This window comes from Anomaloglossus baeobatrachus, chromosome 9, assembly GCF_048569485.1.
Source record: "Anomaloglossus baeobatrachus isolate aAnoBae1 chromosome 9, aAnoBae1.hap1, whole genome shotgun sequence".
Lineage (NCBI taxonomy): Eukaryota > Metazoa > Chordata > Amphibia > Anura > Aromobatidae > Anomaloglossus > Anomaloglossus baeobatrachus.
The window spans coordinates 164,868,872-164,880,983 of NC_134361.1; the positions used below are offsets into that span (position 1 = coordinate 164,868,872).

General features: G+C 50.9%; 3 non-coding genes and 2 pseudogenes across 3 annotated transcripts; all 5 read left to right on the forward strand.

Annotated features, from left to right (window-relative positions):
- The first annotated feature begins 1,206 nt into the window (after positions 1 to 1,206).
- On the forward strand, positions 1,207 to 1,397 carry LOC142252643 (U2 spliceosomal RNA). Its single transcript, XR_012726012.1, has one exon. It is a non-coding gene; the product is annotated as a U2 spliceosomal RNA (small nuclear RNA).
- Positions 1,398 to 2,785: 1,388 nt separating this feature from the next.
- Positions 2,786 to 2,889, forward strand: LOC142253587 (U2 spliceosomal RNA; annotated as a pseudogene).
- Positions 2,890 to 8,318: 5,429 nt separating this feature from the next.
- Positions 8,319 to 8,522, forward strand: LOC142253041 (U2 spliceosomal RNA; annotated as a pseudogene).
- A 1,388-nt stretch (positions 8,523 to 9,910) lies between these two features.
- Positions 9,911 to 10,101, forward strand: LOC142252644 (U2 spliceosomal RNA). Its single transcript, XR_012726013.1, has one exon. It is a non-coding gene; the product is annotated as a U2 spliceosomal RNA (small nuclear RNA).
- A 1,388-nt stretch (positions 10,102 to 11,489) lies between these two features.
- On the forward strand, positions 11,490 to 11,680 carry LOC142252645 (U2 spliceosomal RNA). Its single transcript, XR_012726014.1, has one exon. It is a non-coding gene; the product is annotated as a U2 spliceosomal RNA (small nuclear RNA).
- Positions 11,681 to 12,112: the final 432 nt, after the last annotated feature.

Below are 12,112 nucleotides of genomic sequence, written 5' to 3' on the forward strand. Positions count from 1 at the left end.
CTCATCACCACTCAACCTGACCAACTCGGCTATGTCCCGTGCTGCAGTTCTCTGTCTTATCTAGATCATTTGCAATTGAATGGAATAGATCCCTTTTGGACAAAGTGGATTCACCTGCTGCTGCAGTGACCACAGGTGTGATAAGATCTAGAATTGGCATCTGGTGCGATCTCTCCGCTTCCACTCCAAAGAAAGTTACCTGTTTATTCCTATCATGCATTGGTTTTTGGGGTTTTCTTTGAGTAATGATGATCTCTTTAGTAGTCTGTTGGCGCCCTCTCCTGGAGGAATAGTTTGCTTGCTCTTGGACATTCTAAAAGAGAGGTCATGATAGACATTGAGCTTCTGAGCTCAATTGGGGACAGTCATGGGTGATGAATGTTTGCAACCTGCTGCAAAGCCTCATACCGCAATATAAGGAACGTCAAATACTAAGAAAGGGCGGCCTATGAAAGAATTACTACTTTCAATAAGTACACTTAAACGGCTAATTGGGAATAGAAAAACTGTAAAAAGCCCTCTGAGAAAGCCCCCCTCTAACCTTTGATAGTAAGTTTTTCTGTAGTCTGCCTGTTGATGTATTTTCCGTTTGAACTGTGCACAACATGAAGAGACGGAACACTGGCGGCTTGTCACAATGCCCCCGCTGACATCACAATAGCGCTGCTGCCTAGAAAACAAGCTGCGCAGCAGAAGTTGTTCTTTGGGTGGGAGGGTGGGCTAGTGTAAGGAGGGGGCAAGCTCTTTTTTTCCCGGGTGGTAGGGGGATGACAGGAGAAGGGATGCGGGTGGTGAGAAGGGTACAGAGGGCAGGGTTTGGGGGCTGGGAAGGAAAGGGAAAAGATTAGGGTTTGGGGATGATGAAAGGGCTTTCTACGGGTAAGGATGGCAAAGGGTGGCAGTGACGGAAAGTCAGGCAACCTGTCCTGTCCGTCTTTTTGTATCGTGAATTGGAAAGACTGCAAGGGGGAGGGGAGTTGCTTGCGCCCTAAAGGAGGAGTTATTCAGATTCATTGCAGTGGGGGGCGGCGGCTGCAAAACGCACCATTCTTCTTGTTTTTGCTCTGCAAAGCAGCCTTTTCAAGGGTTGGCTTGGGTGACAAAATGTCTTCTGTAGGCGTGGGTTTGTCTCCCTCTCGCTCTCTCTCCCTAAGATGTGTCCGGCATAGGCCAGGGTGCCACTCGAGGCCCAAACCAATTCTGGTTATCGCTTCTCGGCCTTTTGGCTAAGATCAAGTGTAGTATCTGTTCTTATCAGTTTAATATCTGATACGTCCCCTATCTGGGGACCATATATTAAATGGATTTTTAGAACAGGGAGATGGAAAAAGAGCTTGCTCTGTCCACTCCACGCATTGACCTGGTATTGCAGTACCTCCAGGACCGGTGCACCCCTTCTTAACCCAGTTTCCAAAAGCAGAACTCAATTCACCTGATTCATATTAGCCCGGTTTAATGAATTGGAAGAAAGCATACGTCTTCATATGCACCTCAATTTGGCCCATTCACTTTTCACACTTCCTCCTTTTGTTTTTTATCTTTCACACTTTTGACTTTCTTTATTCATCCAAATAGCAAACTCATCACCACTCAACCTGACCAACTCGGCTATGTCCCGTGCTGCAGTTCTCTGTCTTATCTAGATCATTTGCAATTGAATGGAATAGATCCCTTTTGGACAAAGTGGATTCACCTGCTGCTGCAGTGACCACAGGTGTGATAAGATCTAGAATTGGCATCTGGTGCGATCTCTCCGCTTCCACTCCAAAGAAAGTTACCTGTTTATTCCTATCATGCATTGGTTTTTGGGGTTTTCTTTGAGTAATGATGATCTCTTTAGTAGTCTGTTGGCGCCCTCTCCTGGAGGAATAGTTTGCTTGCTCTTGGACATTCTAAAAGAGAGGTCATGATAGACATTGAGCTTCTGAGCTCAATTGGGGACAGTCATGGGTGATGAATGTTTGCAACCTGCTGCAAAGCCTCATACCGCAATATAAGGAACGTCAAATACTAAGAAAGGGCGGCCTATGAAAGAATTACTACTTTCAATAAGTACACTTAAACGGCTAATTGGGAATAGAAAAACTGTAAAAAGCCCTCTGAGAAAGCCCCCCTCTAACCTTTGATAGTAAGTTTTTCTGTAGTCTGCCTGTTGATGTATTTTCCGTTTGAACTGTGCACAACATGAAGAGACGGAACACTGGCGGCTTGTCACAATGCCCCCGCTGACATCACAATAGCGCTGCTGCCTAGAAAACAAGCTGCGCAGCAGAAGTTGTTCTTTGGGTGGGAGGGTGGGCTAGTGTAAGGAGGGGGCAAGCTCTTTTTTTCCCGGGTGGTAGGGGGATGACAGGAGAAGGGATGCGGGTGGTGAGAAGGGTACAGAGGGCAGGGTTTGGGGGCTGGGAAGGAAAGGGAAAAGATTAGGGTTTGGGGATGATGAAAGGGCTTTCTACGGGTAAGGATGGCAAAGGGTGGCAGTGACGGAAAGTCAGGCAACCTGTCCTGTCCGTCTTTTTGTATCGTGAATTGGAAAGACTGCAAGGGGGAGGGGAGTTGCTTGCGCCCTAAAGGAGGAGTTATTCAGATTCATTGCAGTGGGGGGCGGCGGCTGCAAAACGCACCATTCTTCTTGTTTTTGCTCTGCAAAGCAGCCTTTTCAAGGGTTGGCTTGGGTGACAAAATGTCTTCTGTAGGCGTGGGTTTGTCTCCCTCTCGCTCTCTCTCCCTAAGATGTGTCCGGCATAGGCCAGGGTGCCACTCGAGGCCCAAACCAATTCTGGTTATCGCTTCTCGGCCTTTTGGCTAAGATCAAGTGTAGTATCTGTTCTTATCAGAACAAACTGAGCTAGCTACACTTGACGAGATACGATCAGGGAGACAAGCTCCGAAGCCCAGCCGAGACCGAAAGAGGGAGATCGGACGGAAGAAGAGCTTGGCAGAAAGAAGCAAGAAGACGAAGGCTCGGAGAAGACTTGGGGAGACCAGAGGAACTTCGAGGAGGAACACAGCGGGAGAAGACACCCGGAGAAGAATCCAAGATCCAGCTCCGGGAACTCAAGCAGGAACCAGCCATGGCAAGCAAGCCAGAGAAGGCAGCCAAGAAGGCTCAGGACCCAGGGACCTCCAGGAAGGCTCATCCAGAGGCTTCTTCGGCCCAAGAGGCCCCTACCTCCGACGCCAGCCGGCCGGAGGGAGCCCGGACGCCGCCTGAAAAGGCTCCAACCCTGGAGCCTTGGATGCGGCAGACGGTCGCCCTGAAGCTGAAGGCGGTGGATGGTAGGTTGCCGGACATGTCCAGCGACGTGTTCTGCAAGAAGATGATTCTGGATCAGGGCTTCTCCAGGGCGGAAACCCTGAGTGTCCAGACCTTCATGACTGGCATTTTTCTGGTAACCTTTGCCACGGTGAATGCCTGCAGGAGATACTGGGAGGCGATGAACGCAGCGATGCCGGACTCCCCTTTTCATTCTTTTTTAGGATCCTGTCCTATACAGAGGGATGAGAAGAGGATCACGGTCTCCATGCGGAACCCGCACACCCCAGGAAGAGACATCTCCACGTTCCTGGGACGTCTCTGCACAGTGGTGAGGGAGCCATCCCACATCCTTAACGGCAACGGATTCTGGACGGGTAAGTGGTCAGTAACCGTTCGACTCTACAGGGAACCAGCATCCGAGGATGGTCTCCAGCACCTGCCCCCGACATTCTCTCTGGGAAACTCCTTTGGTCTCATCTACTACCCGGACATGCCACACAACTGCAGGAAATGTGGCGGGAAAGGGCATTCGATGAAGACCTGCAAGGAGGACGCCTGCAGGGTTTGCCGGGTGACAGGACACAGCTCCAAGGACTGCCCAAAGAAGAAGACTTGCAACCTATGTGGACAGGCGGACCACCTTTACAAGGACTGCCCACAGCGGGAGAAATCCTGGGCAAGGGTTGCCGCGGCGACCCAGTATCGGGTAGTCACAGCTTCGTCGACCAAGGCAGCTACTACCAAGGCCACAGAGGCCAAGGACAAGGCGGCCAAGAACCCAGCGACCGTGGCTCCAGCCGATGCCCCAGCAGCCACGGAGTCCAGGGAAAAGAAGGGTAAGAAAACTGTTGCCCCCTCCCTGGTCCCCCCCCCTGTCACCCCTGTCCAAACCCCTCCCCCCCCGGCCAACCCTACTGAGGATTCCACTACCTCCACCTCATTTCCCTACTCCTCAGTTGGTCTCCTCACCCCCCCCCCAAAGCCCACTCTCCCTCCCCAGACCATGAGAGCAGAGGGCCTCAGCACTCTTGCACTTTTCACCGAGGAGGATTTTCCAGCTCTTGTCTCCTCAGGTACAGGCCAAAGGAAAAGGAAGGTGGAAGATAGTCCTGTCGCAGAACCTTCCAAGCTGTTCATTGTGGACCTTAACCCACCCCAGGAAGAGGAGGATGGCCTCCTCCCAGAACCGGACGTGCTGGAGCAGATGGTGGAGTCCCTTGTGGCCGAAGAAGAAATGGAGGAGTCGGAAGCCACTGAGGCACCATCCCTGCTTGATCAGCTAGCAGAAGAGGGTCTGCTGGAGATACCCCTACCAGCAGGTGCCAAAGAGGAAGAACCGCCCGACCGGAGTGGTAACTAAGGCACACCGCCTGCTCTAACTTTCTCTTTCCTCCAATGACTGCTAACATTAACATCTTTTCCATTAATGTTAGGAGCATCAGAGACAAGTTCCGACGTCAGACAATTTTTGCGTTCCTTAACACTCAGTCTAGTGATGTATTTTTCCTGCAGGAATGCTCCCTTCCCTCCTCTAGGTCCTTCAACCATCTGGCCAGGGAGTGGACCCATGGCCCATCCTACTGGTCTGGCGGGGGCGACTGTAGGTCCGCGGGGGTCGCCGTGCTGATCAGGGGAAGCGCCTTCACATTGGACTCTGTTCAGGAAATCGTCTGCGGCAGGTTACTGCTCGTGGATGGCACCTGGGCGGGAGAACCTGTCAGGTTCATCAATGTGTATGCTTCTCCTGTGAAGAGCGATCGACTGGAGCTCCTCCAAGCCCTGCGCCCTCAGCTCGCTACCGCCAGGACGGTAGTGATGGCCGGGGATTTCAACTGCCCGATTGAGGAGGATGGACGCAGTTCTGGAACGGCTGCCAAGTTGGACGTCACATCCAAACTGCTCATTGAGATGGTGACCGAAGCCTCTCTTGTGGACGTTGTTGGCTCCATCGGACACGGATCCGTGAACTATTCATGGTGCCGATCCGATGGCTCGCTGCGTTCCAGGATTGACTTTGTGTTTACCTCTCGGGCGGTTGGGCGGAGTGGGCACTCGATGGTCCCCTGCTTCTTCTCTGACCACAGAGCCATTCACTTTCAAGGTGTGCTGGGCCATGGCTTCCCCATTGGCCCGGGCTCCTGGAAGCTGAACTGCTCTCTGCTGGAAAAGGGTGAGATTCTGGAGGAGCTTAGAGCTGCCTACTCCACGTGGCGGGCCTACAAGGCGGTCTTCCAGTCTGTTTCCGACTGGTGGGAATACGTTAAACTCGAGTTCCGTTTCTTCTTTCAGGCAAAGAGTCAACAACAGGCGTGTCTGAAGAGGAGGGACTTCAGGAGACTCCAGCGTGAGCTGCGTTCCCTGCAGGACCTTCTTCGATGCGGCTGGGACGTGAGAGAGGAGCTGGAGGAGACTAAGAGGAGCCTGAAAAGGCACTTCGAGGAGGAGTCCGAGCGAATTGTCTTCCGTTCCAAAGTGGAGAACCTGGAGAAGGGTGAGAAATGTAACTCGTTCTTTTTCAGGAAACTCCACGCCGGTCACACGCCCATGAATGAACTACGAGACGAGAGTGGAAACATGCGACGCGGGAAAGAGAACGTGATGAAGGTCGTCAGCGACTTCTACAGCGAACTCTACGCCCGCAAGACTACTGACCCCGAGGCCGCCGATAAGTTCCTGTCAGGTATCACTAACCATCTTGACCCTGCAGACGCGGCGGCCATGGATGTTCCTCTGACGGTGGACGAGCTGCTCTCGGCCGCCAAATCCTTTAGTTCTGGCAGGACACCGGGCAGTGACGGCCTCCCAGCAGAGCTCTATGTAGCGCTGGGAGACCTAATCTGTCCGGACCTGTTAGGGCTGTATGAGGAGATGGTGGTGGAGGGCAGAATGCCTCCATCTCTGAGGGAAGGAATGGTCACGATCCTGTACAAGCGTAAAGGAGAGAGGTGCGACCTGAAGAATTGGCGTCCCATCACCCTTCTGAACGTCGACTACAAGATCCTGGCCAAGACGATGGCAACGAGATTGAAGACTGTTATCGGACGGATCATCCACCCGGATCAGACCTGCGGCATCCCCGGACGTCGCATCGCAGACAGCCTGGCTCTCATGCGGGACACGGTCGAGTACATCAAAGCCCGCCGGGTGCACGCAGCCCTGATCTCGTTGGATCAGGAAAAGGCCTTCGACCGTGTTTCCCATGAGTTCCTGGGCAAAGCTCTGCACAGGTTAGGTTTGGGTAACATGTTTTGCTTGTATGTCCAACTAATGTATTTTGATATTCACAGCTCGGTGTTGGTGAACGGCTGGAAGACTGACCCCTTCCCGGTCCTCTCAGGGGTCAGACAAGGCTGTCCTCTGTCACCTCTTCTCTTTGTTTGTGTTATAGAACTCTTTGCAGAGGCTATCCGGCGGAATGGAGAGATCAGAGGGATCACCGCACCAGGACCAGAACGCTTCGAGGTCAAGTGCTCGCTCTACATGGACGACGTGACCGTCTTCTGCGCGGACCGGCGCTCAGTCGACACCCTCGTCCAGACCTGTGAGACCTTCGGAAGGGCTTCGGGAGCCAAAGTCAACTGCGGGAAGTCGGAAGCCATGCTCTTCGGGGACTGGCAGCCGGCCTCTTCCGCCCCCTTCCCTTTCAGCATCCAGCCGGATTTCATCAAGGTTCTTGGAGTCTGGTTCGGGAAGGAAGGAGCAGCCCTCAAGTCCTGGGAGGAACGCTTGACCAAGATCACCCAACGGATCGGTCTGTGGAGCCTCAGACGCCTCACCTGTGAGGGCAAAGCACTGGTCCTGCGTAACGAGGTACTGCCCGTGCTGCAGTACACGGCCCAGGCCTGGCCCCCCCTTGCCACCGTGTGCAGGGCCATTACCAGGACGGTGTTTCGTTTTGTCTGGGGATCCAAGATGGACAGAGTAAAGCGGAGCATCATGTACAAGGATCCTCGCAAGGGTGGGAAGGGCGTACCCGATATCCCCACCCTCCTGCGATCCTCCTTCGTATGTGACTGCGTTCGCCGAACTCTGCGAGTCAAGAGAGGTTCCGCGGGTGGGTCCATGTCTCGCTTCTTCCTGCTCCCCCTTTGGAGACGGTTAGGCTGGGACAAGTGGGACAGCTCCTTCCCCTACAACTGGACGGCGCCATGGTTCTACGGAGACGTGGTTCGGTTTGTGAGGGAACACCAACTGGAGGGACTCAAGCCTGATTTGTGGAAGCCAAAGACTATCCACAAACTCATCAGAGCCAAGGACGAAATGGAGAACATTCCAGGACTTCATCACGACACACTGGAGACTGTTTGGACAAACGTGTCATCGGCTGGATTGACCAACGGGCACAAGGACTTGTCATGGATGGCGATACAGGGCGGACTGCCCGTCCGGTCATTCATGCACGCCCGGAACCTGTGCAAAACCCGGTACTGCCCAAGGTGCCCCTTCGTGGAGGAAACATCGCTGCACGCCTTTTGGGACTGCCGTTTTGCACAGCGCCTGTTGGTTGCCCTGGAGGATGACCTGAGGAACTCCGTCCCCAGAGGGATCCTATCGTACCATTCCGTACTTTATGGACTCTTCCCTGGGACTCACACCGTTGGAGCCATCCAGGAGGCTTGGCGCCTTATGAACTGCTTTAAGGACGCTATTTGGGTCGCCAGGAACCGGCTCATCTTGAAGAGGGAGAGGATGTCTATCCAGGATTGCCGCAGGCTGATCCACAGCCTGCTCAGAGACTATTCCATCATGGACAGTCCGGACGACAGCGCCGAGGAGGAGGTTTAGACCTCTTCCATGCCCCCTCCCTCCTTTTCCCGTTATGTGCGTCTTTCAATAAAGCTTCGGGCCTGTGATTTCCCCACCCTATCCCCCTTTTCCCCTACCCCCATCCCCCAATCGCCGGTTCGTCGTTATTTATTGTCTAACTTTTTCTTTCAGCTTGAGTGTTATGGATAAGCATAGGAGTGTGATGTATAGTTTAGTGCGTCGTACTCTATGGCTATGTAAGAAGGATTGTATAGTTCTGTGTGTACGGGGCTGCGGCACTGTACACGGTTTGTTACCTTTTTGTGAGTAGTGCATGATAATAAAGATGCTGTTAAATCAAAAATCTGTTCTTATCAGTTTAATATCTGATACGTCCCCTATCTGGGGACCATATATTAAATGGATTTTTAGAACAGGGAGATGGAAAAAGAGCTTGCTCTGTCCACTCCACGCATTGACCTGGTATTGCAGTACCTCCAGGACCGGTGCACCCCTTCTTAACCCAGTTTCCAAAAGCAGAACTCAATTCACCTGATTCATATTAGCCCGGTTTAATGAATTGGAAGAAAGCATACGTCTTCATATGCACCTCAATTTGGCCCATTCACTTTTCACACTTCCTCCTTTTGTTTTTTATCTTTCACACTTTTGACTTTCTTTATTCATCCAAATAGCAAACTCATCACCACTCAACCTGACCAACTCAGCTATGTCCCGTGCTGCAGTTCTCTGTCTTATCTAGATCATTTGCAATTGAATGGAATAGATCCCTTTTGGACAAAGTGGATTCACCTGCTGCTGCAGTGACCACAGGTGTGATAAGATCTAGAATTGGCATCTGGTGCGATCTCTCCGCTTCCACTCCAAAGAAAGTTACCTGTTTATTCCTATCATGCATTGGTTTTTGGGGTTTTCTTTGAGTAATGATGATCTCTTTAGTAGTCTGTTGGCGCCCTCTCCTGGAGGAATAGTTTGCTTGCTCTTGGACATTCTAAAAGAGAGGTCATGATAGACATTGAGCTTCTGAGCTCAATTGGGGACAGTCATGGGTGATGAATGTTTGCAACCTGCTGCAAAGCCTCATACCGCAATATAAGGAACGTCAAATACTAAGAAAGGGCGGCCTATGAAAGAATTACTACTTTCAATAAGTACACTTAAACGGCTAATTGGGAATAGAAAAACTGTAAAAAGCCCTCTGAGAAAGCCCCCCTCTAACCTTTGATAGTAAGTTTTTCTGTAGTCTGCCTGTTGATGTATTTTCCGTTTGAACTGTGCACAACATGAAGAGACGGAACACTGGCGGCTTGTCACAATGCCCCCGCTGACATCACAATAGCGCTGCTGCCTAGAAAACAAGCTGCGCAGCAGAAGTTGTTCTTTGGGTGGGAGGGTGGGCTAGTGTAAGGAGGGGGCAAGCTCTTTTTTTCCCGGGTGGTAGGGGGATGACAGGAGAAGGGATGCGGGTGGTGAGAAGGGTACAGAGGGCAGGGTTTGGGGGCTGGGAAGGAAAGGGAAAAGATTAGGGTTTGGGGATGATGAAAGGGCTTTCTACGGGTAAGGATGGCAAAGGGTGGCAGTGACGGAAAGTCAGGCAACCTGTCCTGTCCGTCTTTTTGTATCGTGAATTGGAAAGACTGCAAGGGGGAGGGGAGTTGCTTGCGCCCTAAAGGAGGAGTTATTCAGATTCATTGCAGTGGGGGGCGGCGGCTGCAAAACGCACCATTCTTCTTGTTTTTGCTCTGCAAAGCAGCCTTTTCAAGGGTTGGCTTGGGTGACAAAATGTCTTCTGTAGGCGTGGGTTTGTCTCCCTCTCGCTCTCTCTCCCTAAGATGTGTCCGGCATAGGCCAGGGTGCCACTCGAGGCCCAAACCAATTCTGGTTATCGCTTCTCGGCCTTTTGGCTAAGATCAAGTGTAGTATCTGTTCTTATCAGTTTAATATCTGATACGTCCCCTATCTGGGGACCATATATTAAATGGATTTTTAGAACAGGGAGATGGAAAAAGAGCTTGCTCTGTCCACTCCACGCATTGACCTGGTATTGCAGTACCTCCAGGACCGGTGCACCCCTTCTTAACCCAGTTTCCAAAAGCAGAACTCAATTCACCTGATTCATATTAGCCCGGTTTAATGAATTGGAAGAAAGCATACGTCTTCATATGCACCTCAATTTGGCCCATTCACTTTTCACACTTCCTCCTTTTGTTTTTTATCTTTCACACTTTTGACTTTCTTTATTCATCCAAATAGCAAACTCATCACCACTCAACCTGACCAACTCGGCTATGTCCCGTGCTGCAGTTCTCTGTCTTATCTAGATCATTTGCAATTGAATGGAATAGATCCCTTTTGGACAAAGTGGATTCACCTGCTGCTGCAGTGACCACAGGTGTGATAAGATCTAGAATTGGCATCTGGTGCGATCTCTCCGCTTCCACTCCAAAGAAAGTTACCTGTTTATTCCTATCATGCATTGGTTTTTGGGGTTTTCTTTGAGTAATGATGATCTCTTTAGTAGTCTGTTGGCGCCCTCTCCTGGAGGAATAGTTTGCTTGCTCTTGGACATTCTAAAAGAGAGGTCATGATAGACATTGAGCTTCTGAGCTCAATTGGGGACAGTCATGGGTGATGAATGTTTGCAACCTGCTGCAAAGCCTCATACCGCAATATAAGGAACGTCAAATACTAAGAAAGGGCGGCCTATGAAAGAATTACTACTTTCAATAAGTACACTTAAACGGCTAATTGGGAATAGAAAAACTGTAAAAAGCCCTCTGAGAAAGCCCCCCTCTAACCTTTGATAGTAAGTTTTTCTGTAGTCTGCCTGTTGATGTATTTTCCGTTTGAACTGTGCACAACATGAAGAGACGGAACACTGGCGGCTTGTCACAATGCCCTCGCTGACATCACAATAGCGCTGCTGCCTAGAAAACAAGCTGCGCAGCAGAAGTTGTTCTTTGGGTGGGAGGGTGGGCTAGTGTAAGGAGGGGGCAAGCTCTTTTTTTCCCGGGTGGTAGGGGGATGACAGGAGAAGGGATGCGGGTGGTGAGAAGGGTACAGAGGGCAGGGTTTGGGGGCTGGGAAGGAAAGGGAAAAGATTAGGGTTTGGGGATGATGAAAGGGCTTTCTACGGGTAAGGATGGCAAAGGGTGGCAGTGACGGAAAGTCAGGCAACCTGTCCTGTCCGTCTTTTTGTATCGTGAATTGGAAAGACTGCAAGGGGGAGGGGAGTTGCTTGCGCCCTAAAGGAGGAGTTATTCAGATTCATTGCAGTGGGGGGCGGCGGCTGCAAAACGCACCATTCTTCTTGTTTTTGCTCTGCAAAGCAGCCTTTTCAAGGGTTGGCTTGGGTGACAAAATGTCTTCTGTAGGCGTGGGTTTGTCTCCCTCTCGCTCTCTCTCCCTAAGATGTGTCCGGCATAGGCCAGGGTGCCACTCGAGGCCCAAACCAATTCTGGTTATCGCTTCTCGGCCTTTTGGCTAAGATCAAGTGTAGTATCTGTTCTTATCAGTTTAATATCTGATACGTCCCCTATCTGGGGACCATATATTAAATGGATTTTTAGAACAGGGAGATGGAAAAAGAGCTTGCTCTGTCCACTCCACGCATTGACCTGGTATTGCAGTACCTCCAGGACCGGTGCACCCCTTCTTAACCCAGTTTCCAAAAGCAGAACTCAATTCACCTGATTCATATTAGCCCGGTTTAATGAATTGGAAGAAAGCATACGTCTTCATATGCACCTCAATTTGGCCCATTCACTTTTCACACTTCCTCCTTTTGTTTTTTATCTTTCACACTTTTGACTTTCTTTATTCATCCAAATAGCAAACTCATCACCACTCAACCTGACCAACTCGGCTATGTCCCGTGCTGCAGTTCTCTGTCTTATCTAGATCATTTGCAATTGAATGGAATAGATCCCTTTTGGACAAAGTGGATTCACCTGCTGCTGCAGTGACCACAGGTGTGATAAGATCTAGAATTGGCATCTGGTGCGATCTCTCCGCTTCCACTCCAAAGAAAGTTACCTGTTTATTCCTATCATGCATTGGTTTTTGGGGTTTTCTTTGAGTAATGAT